Genomic DNA, 12,661 nt, shown 5'->3' on the forward strand with positions numbered 1-12,661 from the left:
AGACAGAGACTGACACTGAAGAAGATGCATGGCCTTTGCACCCCTGGGCCTTCCTACCTGCCTGTAGTTGAATCATCCTATGTATTCTGTCTACCCCATTAGAATATAAACTCCGAGAGCAGGGAATTTTTTTGCTTTTCTGTTTGGATTCTGTGCTTAACATAGTGCTTTGTACATTTTTCAAAGATTTACCCAATGCTTTTTCATTCATTTATTCATCCTACATATCTCCTCTCTTTCACAACTAGATTTTCATTAAAAAGGTTATCTGTCTTCGTTGTCTCTGTTTTCTCACCTTCCATTCACCTCTCGCCCTTTGCAGTCTGGCTCCTAGCCCCAACACTAGATGGAAATGGCTCTCTCCAAGGTCACAAGTGATCACATTGTTAATCCATCTAATGCCTTTGCAGTATCTGACACCCTTGACTCTCATTTCCTTCTGTATACTGAGTTTTTTTCCTGGATTTTTGGCATGCTGCTCTATTTTGATATCTGACCATTGGACCCAGATAGCTCTGGAGGAGAAAGTGTGGCTGATGACTTTGAACAGCCCTCCCTCACTCAAATCCAATTCATTTGTGAGCCATGTCATCATCTTCCTGATGTCATGGTCATCTTCAGGAATGAAGGACAAACCGCAACCAAGCTAACCCAATGTGGATCCATCTGGCCGGTGCCAGTTGGCAAACTCAGCTCATCCTCTCGTCTACCCTTCTCTCCTCTCTTCTCTCCATCTCTGTGTGTCTCTCTCTTTCTGTGTCTCTGTCTCTCAGTCTCTGTTTCTATCTGTTCCTCACTTCCTCCTCTTGTTCTTATTATGATCTCATAAATTCTCATGGATTCAATGTTATCTATATATATCTATATCTATAAATCATAAATCTTCATACTCAGTCCTCATCTCTCTCTCTAGCTGCCTGGATCTCCATGTGGATTTCCCATAGATGCCATAAACTCAACATGTCCCTCTAAATCCATCACTCCTCCTAATTTTTCTATCTCTTTTGAGATCATTATCATTTTTTTACTCACTCAAGTTTACAACCTGGTGATCTTGTTTGATTTTTCACTCTCATTCATATATCCACTCCCCATATCTACTTAGGTACCAAGTCTTGTAGATTTTACCTCTTCAACATCTGTTGTATCTATCTTTTTCTCTCAATTCATACCACCAACACCCTGGTTTGGGCCCTCATCATCTACTCAGAATTTTTCCTTTTTGGCAGTCTTAGTGATATAGAAATTCACTTGAATGACATAAGAAATAATCAAACTATCTCATAGTCTTTACAACATAGAAAAGCCTGCCCTAGACTACTAAGTTTTGAAGACTTAAAGTACTGGGACCCACATTTCCTGGTCATAGTGTTATTCCCCCATCTCCATATCTCTCAATAACAGAGTTCAGAGTTCTCCATTAGATATTGCATTTATATATGAGAGAGGTGAATCACAGAGCCAGGGCCTAAATTAGGTGTGAGGAAGAGGGAATCTAGTAAATTTACTGGAGCGCTGTTTTCTAGAAGGGACTTCAGGGTCCCACTATGTTATATGTTTTCCCCCTGCAAGTATTATCATTATCCACTGTTTTTGGCATTCATTGCAAAAATGCTGTTTCAAAGAAAACAATAATGTACATGATCCTGTTAGTTGTCAACCAGTATCAGCTCTAATCAACCAGAACTATTAGTTACATATTAAGGGCAGATATAATTATATTTTAAAGTAATTTTCAACTATGTTCAACTGAATATATAGACTGTCCTTATTCAATGTATGGACAATTCTAAAAATTAAACTAAACAGCTTGTGAATTTGTTCTGAGAACTGAGCATTTCTGAATATTTTATTAACATTTGCTTCTATGTTTTGAAGTTGTTACATTACAATCTCATTTTATTATTCACAGCCATAACTTTTCTGAATTGTTTTTAAAATGTAGTTTTTGGTGAATAAATTAACAATTGTTGGATTTGGGGTATAATTTTATTTTATTATGACAAAGTACATATCTCAAAAAACTTTATTCTTTCACTGCAAAATTTAAATAGACTACACATGTATTTTACAAAAATTAAAATTTAATCTAAAAAATTTCTATTTTCTTTTTTCAAACAAATAAATTACCTTTAAATTGATTTTAAAATTAGACATTTAAGTAAAAAAGCAAAAATCAGTAGCATTTCATGAGAACTTTAACCTATATTACATTGTATAGATATTTCAACTTGTAAGTTTCCACAAATATTTTCTGCAGTGTTAATTATGATGATGTAATATATGTGATTTTAGTGTCTATTTGCACGTAATTTTTGAATTTATATTTCTATATGTTTTAGGAATACATATGTGTCTGTGTGTGTGTTTCCTATTCCATGTTTCTTTTGTATACCAGACATAGCATATTTGTTTTGGGGTGTTTTGTTTTTCACTGGGGTGTTGGGGCTCTTTGTACATCAATACAAAATTCTTTAGAAAGAGTTTTAGACCTTATCAGGCTTGTTACCACTTTTCCCTTTTTTTCCCCTCTCTTCCGATCCTTCGCTGTTTCATTTCTACTTCTCTTTTCTTCTTACCACTTTCATACGTTTGCTGGAAAGTCCCAAACCTCCCCACACCCCACTGAGTCAAACGCTCTCTGAGGCTATAGTGTATATCAGTGAGTTAACCTTGGGGTTTCTTTCTGATGATGTTCTGTAGATTTTCTTGAGGTATACTTTGCTGTTTCAGATATTTCTAGTCAATTTTGCAATGTGCTTTCATGAAGTGCAATGTTCAGGTTTTCAATTTTCATTTAATAAAGCACTTGTAATTAGTTCAGTAGAAAAACTTTTTATACCACAATTAATTGCTTTCATCTGTTGGCTAAATATATGAATGGATAGTTTTTGTAATGAATTTCTATTTCTCGGTAAGAGAGCTTATAAAATTATACTACCACATATTTGAATAAGCAAGCATTTTCACTATTTGTTTTAAATCAAAATATAGAAATAAACTTAATGTGGAACCAGATGTAAGCCTATTTGGTCTTGTCAAATATTGCAAACCTTTCTTCGAATAAAGGAGTCCAACATAAAAATTAAGCATTTATATGAATATTATATCATGTTAAACATCTTCCAAGTCATACTTCATTTAATTAAAGTGTTACTTATATTCAAAAATTGTAAAACAATTTAATATGAAGTCTTACAAACAATTGTAAATATGAGGCTTGTTGGATTAGTTTTTTTTTAATTCTGATAGAATGTTCCAATACACACATTAATCATTAGTTTTATAATTTTTAAAAAGTTTTTGTAATTATAGGTATTTTCTATTTTATAATCAGAATTATATGATATATAAATTTTAATTTGGAGTTTTCAGGGGGAAATTATTGTGGCCACTGTAAGCACTTACTGAATAAGTGTAAAAGAATTCTATATATAATACTATTTTAAATTGTATTGGGGGTTCACAATACATTTTGTTGTTGTTTGTTGTTGTTGTTGAAAAGGATTTGCCAAACAAAAACCATTGGGAACCAGTAATATAGTCTACCCCTACCTCAATAATAATCTACTCTGTAACATTCCCAAAGGGAGGGAGGTCAACCAATTTTTTACTTGAAAACTTTTAGTGAGGGGAAATTCATTACTTTTCAAGGCAACTTATTAAAATTTCATCTAGAAATATTAGAAAGGATTTTCTTTACATTGAGCCTAAATTTGCCTCTCTACAATAACTCTTATTGTTTCTAGTTCTGTCCTCTGGGGCCAAAAAGAAGTCTAATTCTTTTTCCACATGACAGTCTTCAAATACTTGAACATAGCTCTCATATCCTGCCCCCATCCCACAAGCTCTTTTTCTCTCTAGGCTAAACATACCCATTTCCTTCGAGTAATCTTAACAAAATATGATCTCTGTGCCCTTCACCATCTTGGGTCATCTCATTTGTATGTACTCTCACATACTGATGTGCAATCTAAAATGCTGTTAGCCACACTAACTAATAACAACTGATATTTAGGTAAAAGTTTAAGAAGCAGCCTGGCAGAGTGGATACAAAGCTAACCTAGAAATCAGGCAGCTCTGAGTTCAATTCCCTCCTTTGATCTATACTGACTTTGTAACCCTGAACAAGTCATTTAACCCCTCAGTACTTTAGACAATTCTCTAGATAAGACAAGTTGTAGAGAAGAGGCAGCTTTGATAAAGGGAATTTTTTCATCTGGAAGTTCCCCATAATAATAAAATCACAGATATGTTCTTTATCCCTTTATATATATCATCTCATGTCACCCTCAAAATAATCCTAAGAGATAAGTATTGCAATATTATTTCCTAATTCTATAAGCGGGGGAGTGAAGCTTATGGAGATTAAATAACTTCCCTAAGTCATATAACCTCTAAGGTATCAAAGGCAAGATTTGAATCTGGCTCTTCCTAACTCCAAATCTCATGGAGTCCACTTACTATGCTGCCTCTCTTGAATAGCACACAGTACTCCAGATACAGTTTGGCCAAGGTATATAATAGAGGGACTATCACTTCCATAGTGCTAGAAATGACTCAAATTGATTTCATTTATTATTATGACCATTTACCAACATGGATCGATTAATCGACAAATACAAGCTAAATCTCTGCTTTGTACTTGGCTCAAGGAAAACTCAGTTATCATCCTTGGGGACTTAAGTAGTAGGGGAGACAAGACATGCAAGTACATGAAATATAAGAGAACAATGTAGGTATCTTTGCTGAAGTGCCAAATGTGTTATTCTAAATGTTGGCAGAGATAGAGAGAAATCACTGTATGCTAGAATATTATGAGAAAGTTAGGACTTGAGTTGGACCTTAAAGGATGGTAAGATTAGATACTAACAGAGCAACATATTTACAAAATATATTTTATTTTAAACAACAAATAATAAACAATAAAACATATTCTTGTGTTATAATTTTTATTTCTCAAAGTTTTATTTTGTGAAAACTAAGCTCAGAAGACAAAACTTTAGTCTTAAGTCTTTAAATTCTTTATTTTTCAAATATATGAATGGATAGCACATGTTCTGTTAGACCAAGGACTAGAATCAGTTGGCAGAAATTAGAGGGAAACAGATTTTGACTCAGAAAAACAGCATCAATTGCTATACTACTACTACTCCTATTAGTACTACTACTACTACTACTACTACTACTACTACTACTACTACTACTACTACTACTACTGCTGCTGCTGCTGCTGCTGCTGCTGCTGCTGCTGCTGCTGCTACTGCTACTACTACTACTACTATTACTACTACTACTACTACTACTACTACTACTACTACAATACAGTAATCTTATAGGATTTTCCAAAAGTGGAATAAGCTACCTCATGGAATAATACCTTCCCTCTCCTATCCCTGGAGATCATAGACATTACTTCTGTTTGGGGTTGGTTGGTTGTTGTCCTTCATTTTAGAAGAGGACCAAAATGACATCACTATGTTAGAGCCAAGTTACAGTGTGTCTGACTTTGGCTGATCAGACCAATATGAGCTTGGAATGCTCTACACAGATTGAGCACAAATAGTCCATGTAAACATTTGGGATGGGTTCACTAAATTTTTGCATCTTGCATATATTTTGAGCTACTTCAATTTTGCTTTACTCATAGAGCATAGCACCTTCTCTGTTGAGGGTGTGCCAGACTGGGTGGTCTCTTGCCAGTGTCTCTCATGTCATGCAATCAATTCCCAAGTTCTGAAGAGAGACTTTGAGAGTGTTCTTATACTGCTTTTTCTGACCACCATGTGAGTGCTTGTGTTGTGTGAGTTCTCCATAAAATAGTCTTTTAGGCAAGTGAACATTTGATATTTAAACAACATGGCTAATTCATCTCAGTTCAACTCTCTGCAGTAGAATTTGGTTGCTTAGCAGTTTAACTCAAGAAAGGATCTCAGTGTCTGGTACCTTATCATTCCAGGTGATCTTGCTAAGATAATTCAATTGGAAGTGATTCTGTTTTCTGGCATGGTGCGAATATACAGGTTTCACAAGCATACAACAATGAGGTCAGCATAATGGCTCTGTGGTCTTTCAGTTTGGTAGTCAGTCTAATACCTCTTCTCTCCCACACTTGCTTTCAGAGCCTCTCAAATGTTGATCTAGCTCTAGCATTATCAACGTATACATCTCTGGAAAGTATACTTTCAAGGTAAGTGAACTTAACCATAGTATTCAAAATTTCTCCATTTTCTATAACTGATGTTCCCATGTATGGATGGTGTGGTGCTGGCTGATGGAATTCCTATGTTTTCTTGGTATTAATTGTTAGGCCAAAATGAGCACAAATGGCAGAGAATCTATCCAGCCTATAGCTGAATAACCAGAGTATGACTCTAGACCAAAAGGGAGCCTGCAGTTCTGGCACTGAACCTGCAGAGAATACAAGGTGGCTGATAGTGGCTGAGTCAAGGAATAGTCTACTGGTACTTTCAGCCTGGGATGAGCCATAGCAATGTTGCTTAAACACAAATTCAAGTCAGGAAATTGAAGAACTCAGAACCACAATAACAAAAAACTACCAGGGGTGGAGAACCTACAGCCTTGAGGCCACATGTGGCCCTCTAGGTCCTCAAGTGTGACCCTTTGTAATGGCAATTTAAGGTTATAGGTGCATAGGGAGAAGAGTAAAAGATCTCTCCCACCCATTAATAGGCCTCAATACCTTTTGTTAATTTCTATTGAGGCACTGGGTCAGAGGATCCTGCCCTCTGGTTCTGAAAAGTGTATAAACAGTTTGAAGTGAGGTTTTACTTTGGGGTTTAGTTTTTGGAAGAAGGTTTGTGTGCCAGATGAGACTCTGGGAAGCTGCTAATGAGCCCCTGGCTTTGAAAACCCAGATGTTGGTGCTTCTCTCTTTGGTAACTATGTATGTATGTAATGGTCAGACAGTTGGATCTGTCTGTTGATCTATGATGTATGTATTTCTTATGGTCAGATAGTTAGAAGTTCTGTCTATTGATTTTTATTTCTCTATTTGTATTTTCTCTAAAGTTCAGGGTGCTGACTTTTTCCCCTGCACTAAGTGAATAATATATGTACTTGATTAAAGTAGATTGTTGACCCCTCAAAAGTTGCTTTCCTTTTAGAAAAGCAGATCTAAAAATCTATAGAGCAGGCCCTCCTGTGTATGTTGGGGTCCTTGCTATTATACACTTTGACTGAACCCAAACTTCACAGAACAAATTTTGTTCCATTCAAAATTTGTTCTGTGAAGTTTGGATTCAGTGAAAGAGGCACACTTGAGGACCTAGAGGTTCACATGTGACCTAGAGGCTGCAGGTTCCCCACCCCTGGACTAGGTTTTGCCCTTTATGAGACAACTGAAAGCACTGGAAGCCTGAGTGTCCCTGAGATCCTAGAATAATACAATGCTCCTGGAAAGAAGTAGAAAGACCCAAGAGGACAAAAGATTACTCCAGACATTCCTTTCAAAAATGCAGAAATTCTGGGGGCAGAGTCAAGATGGCAGAGTAGAGAAAGACTCAATTGAGATGCCTCAACATTCTCCTCCAAACACTTTAAAATAAAACCTCAAATTGAATTTTTGAGTGGCAAAAACCAACAAAATGTCAGAGTAAGACATTCTTCCAGTCCAAGAATACTGAGGAGGTCAGAAAGAGAGAACTTTGACACAGGGATGGAGACTGACCTGGAGTGCATATGAATGAAACATCAGTTGTGTGACTAGGTCGTGGTGACAGAAGCAACAGTAGCTTCAGGAAGTCTCAAGCCAGAGATGGTAAGAAGACATAGAAACTGGTCAGAAAGAGATTATTTGGGACCTCTATGCTAGTATTTGATGCAGGACCAGATGCTGTGTGATAATTCTACTGCCTATACTCATTTCTGGATGATAGAACAAAGGTGGAGAGGAGTACTTTTGGTGAAGAGGGAGTGATGACCCTGAGGAACAGTACCACTTCCAGTTCCAAGGGATCAGCAGTCCTTCATGGGTAAGAATAGAGTACAGACCAGGAGAGCTCTGACCACAACTCTCCCCAGATCATGCACTCAATATAGCAGTGTGAAAGAATCTAAAGATTGAGATAGTGTCCCCACCCCATCCCAAACTGGGAACAGAGCCTAGCTTTAACATAAAGTTCAAAATCAAGAAACAGGATGGTAAATGAGCAAACAACAACCACCACAAAAGAACCTGACCACAAAACATTCCTGTAGTAAAAAGGAAGATCAAAATGTGAACTCTGGAGATGACAACAAAGTCAAAACAGGTACAAGTAAAGAATTAAAGAAAAAATTTGAATTGGACATAAGTCCAAAAAAGAGTTCCTGGAGGAGCTAAAAATTTTTTTTTCAAAATCAAATAAGAGTAGTAGAGGAAAAATTCAGTAAAGAAATGAGAGCAATGGAAGGAAATTAAGAAAAAGATAATTAATACCTTGGTAAAAGAAGCACAAAAAGTTGCGAAGAAAATAACACCTTGAAAACCAAAATTGCCCAAATGCTGAAAGAAAAGATACAAGAGCTCACTGAAGAAAATAATTCCTTAAAAATTAGAATTGGGTAAGTGAAAGCTAATGATTCCGTGAAGCATCAAGAAACAATTAAACAGTCAAAAGAATGAAAAATATAAGAAAATATGAAATATTTCATCAGAAAAATAGTGGACATGGAAAATAGATTGAATATAGATAATCAAGAATTATTGTACTATTTGAAAGCCATGATTAAAGAAAGAGCTTAAATATCATATTTCAAAAAATTGTTGAGAAAGACTTCCCTGATATCCTAGAACCAGAAAGTAAAATAAAAATGGAAAGAATCTACTGATTACCAACTGAAAGGGATCCCAAAATGCAAACTCCTGGGAATATTATAGTCATATTTCAGTTCTTCCAGATTGAAGAGAAAATATCAAAGTAGTCAAAAATAATCCATTTCAAATATTGTGGATATTTGAGTGAGGGTCATAGGATATATAATCAGGGTCACAAAAGATTTAGCAGCAACCATATTGAAGGAATAGAGGGTTTAGAATATGATATTACAGAAGGCAAAAGAGCTAGAATTACAATCTACCCAGTAAAACTGAGTCAACTCCTTAAAGGAAAAAAATAGATATTTAATGAAATAGAGGAGCTTCAAGTATTTCTGATGAAAAGACCAGAGATGAATAGAAAATGTGACTCCCAAATACAAGACTCAAGAGAAGACTAAAAAGGTATACATGAAAAAGAAATCATAAGGGACTCAATACAGTTAAACTATTTACCTTTTTTATGGGAAGATGAAACATGTAATTTCTAAGAACTTTGTCATTCTTAGGACAGTTAAAAAGCTTCTACATAGGAAGAGGAAGCAGGAGTGAGTTGATTATGTTGGGATGATGTAAAAAAAATCTGGATAGACAATAAAGAAGGATGTTGTGGCAGAAAGGGGAAAGGAGAGGAAGAATGGGCAAAATTATCTCACTTAAAAGAAGTATGCAAGGAAGAAGAGGGGAAAATGGGGAGTAGGTAACATTTGAAACATATCTAAATTGGTGTATATATTTATATGTGTATGTATATGTACACACACACACACACACACACACACATACACACATACTCAATTGGTAATAAAAATCTATTTTACCCAACAGGGAATTAGGAGAGGAAGGAGATAAGAGAAAAGGGGGAGGGATAATAAAAGGAAGAGTGAATAAAATAAACCAGCGACCAGAAGCAAAACAGACTTTAGAAGAATGATGGGACAAAAGAGAAAGGAGGATAAACAGAAGAAAATAGGATGGAGGGAAATTCACACTTAGTAATCATAACTATGGATGTAAATGAGATAAACTCACCCTTTAAATGGAAGGGATAGCAAAATGGATTAGAAACCAGAATCCAACAATATGTGGTTTATGAGAAATACAGTTGAAACAGAGAGAAAAACTCAAAAGTTAAATAAGACTCTGTAGCAAAAGTTATCATGCTTCAGCTGAAGTAAAAAAAAAAAAAGGCAGGGGTAGCAGTCATGATCAGACAAAATAAAAGCAAAAGTAGATCTAATTAAAAGGGATAATCTGGGAAACCACATCTTACTAAAAGGCACCATAGGCAATGAAGTAATGTCAGTATTAAATATGCATACTCCAAATGGTTTAGCATCTAAATTCTTAAAGGAAATTTTAAATGAATTACAGGAGGAAATAGTAAAACTGTACTAGTGGGGGGCCTCAACTTCACTCTCTTAGAATTAGATAAATCTAACCCTTGAGGACATCAATTGTCTTTAGCCTCTTTTTTTATATCTTTAGCACTTAATATAGTGCCTGGCATGTAGTAGCTACCTCATAAGTATTTACTGAATGATTAATTGTGGCAAGGACCCCTATGTGGTGGGCATTCCAGTGCCCAGGGCCTGAAGGAAGATGTAATCTGTGCAGTGGGTAAGATGAAATCCCAGTCCCATTTAGGGCACCAAAACCTCATGAAGACTATGGGAGTAGATGCCCACTGACAGCTTTGTTGCTAACTGTTCAGTTTCAGTTCAAGAGTTCGATGTATTCAGAGGTAGTGTTCATGGAGTAGGAACAGCCCTGGGCCCTAGACTGTGTATTGAGGAATAAGTTCAGAAGTCAACTTCAGAGGAGACCTGTGTGACTCAGACAGCAGGAGTGGCACAGTTTTAGTGCAATCTGAATCCTTCAGAAGAATAACGAGGGTAAAAATCCAAGACCAAAAGAAAAGTAACAGGTTATCACTTTGAACCAGCAGAGCTTTCTAGTTGGCTAATAGCTTTTGAGCCCAGCAGCAGTCTACTGTAACTTCCATCCATGTACAAGATCACAACAGTTTTGCTTTGACCCAAACTCAGGTCAGAAAATTGAAGAGCTCAGTACTAAGGGATTGGGTCTAGGGAAGGAAGTCTAATGATCAGATTTTGTCCTGAATTAGATCACTTTGAGATCACTGAAAGCTCTTTATTCCCCAGTCTGAGCTCTCCCTGAGATCTTGGGGGAAAAATCATAACATTCAATATTCCAAGAAAGTATAAATAGAACCAGTCCAGACCTTCCTTCCAGAAGACTGCAGAGCTTGGCTTTAATATGAAGTACAAAATCAGAATTTAGGCTGGAAGAATGAGTAAAATCATGAATCCCACTATAAAAAAAAAAACAAACTATTATGGTGACAGGGTGCTCAAGTTTCAAACCTAGAAAAAAAGAAAAACATCTACAATCAAAAACTCAAAGGAAAATACAGCTTGGGCACAAATTCAACTAGATTTCCTAAAAGACATTAAGGAAGAGTTTTAAAAAGTTTAAAAAGTTGTGTTTTTTTTAATAAATGAAACAAGAGTGTTAGAGGGTAAAAATAAACTGGAAAAGAAATTAGAGTTAAGGAAGAAAGAATTGAAAAAGCAATTAACAGCTTGGCACAAGAAGTACAAAAACTTGCCCATGCTACAAACTCTCTGAAAATTAGAATGGACCAAATAGAAACTAATGACTTCATGAAATAAAAAAGAAATTTTAAAAGAAAGTCAAAAGAATGAAAAAATAGAAGAAAATTTTAAATATTTCATAGGTAAAACAACTGACCTGGAAAATGGATTAGGAGAGAATGTATAAGGATCATCAGACTATCTTTACCACCCCCTCCCCAAAAGAGCCTAGATTTCATATTTCAAGAAATCCTAAAAGAAAACTACTCAGACTTAGAAGCAGGAGGCAAAGTAGAAATAAAATGGATTCCCCCCAATAGTATGTGGTTTATGAGAAACAAAAGGAACAAAATGATCCTTACAGCATTAAAAGGTGTTGTTGGAGTAAGATCTATTCTGCTTTAGCTAAGGTAAAAAGGCAGGGAAAGGAATCATGATCTAAAACAGAAGCAACAATAGACTTAATGGAAAAAGATAAAAGCATTTTTTTTTTTGCTGAAAGTTTTAATAGACAATGAATTAATGTCAATAATAATTTGGTTGTAATAGCAACCAAAGATGTAAAGAAATTAAATGAGATACTGAGTGAAATAGATAGTAAAACTACAATAGGGTGGCACCCCTATTTATACCCTTAGATTTAAAAAAAATCTAACAAAATCTAAAAAAAGGAAATAAAAGATGTGAATGGGATTTTTTAAGTTAGATATGACAACTCTGGAGATTATCAAATAAAAATACAAAAGATTATATATGTATATTTGCATGCATGTGTGCACACACAGACACACACACCTGAGCTATGCATGCAGACAACACAGAAATTAACCATGTCACATGATACATTCAGAAACAAATGCAAAAAACCAGAAATATTATGTTCATATTTTATGTATCATAATGCAACAAAATTTATATTAAATGAAGAGCTACTGGAAAAAGTAGAAACTACATTATCTATAAAAGGATTAGACTCTAGAACTTTCCACATCCAGGCATAAAGCAAGGGTATTCATTATAGTCATTACTAGAAATGCTAGTCTTAGCAATAAGACAAGAAAATGAATTTGAGGGAACAAGAATAAGAGAAGAGGAAACAAAATCATTACTTTTTGCAGGTGATATGGCCTACTTAAGGAATTCTAGAGAATGAACTAAAATCAATTGAAACAATTAACTTGAATAAAGTTGTGGGAATTGAAATAAACTCAGATAAATCTGTATT

This window comes from Notamacropus eugenii, chromosome 1, assembly GCF_028372415.1.
Source record: "Notamacropus eugenii isolate mMacEug1 chromosome 1, mMacEug1.pri_v2, whole genome shotgun sequence".
Classification (NCBI taxonomy): domain Eukaryota; kingdom Metazoa; phylum Chordata; class Mammalia; order Diprotodontia; family Macropodidae; genus Notamacropus; species Notamacropus eugenii.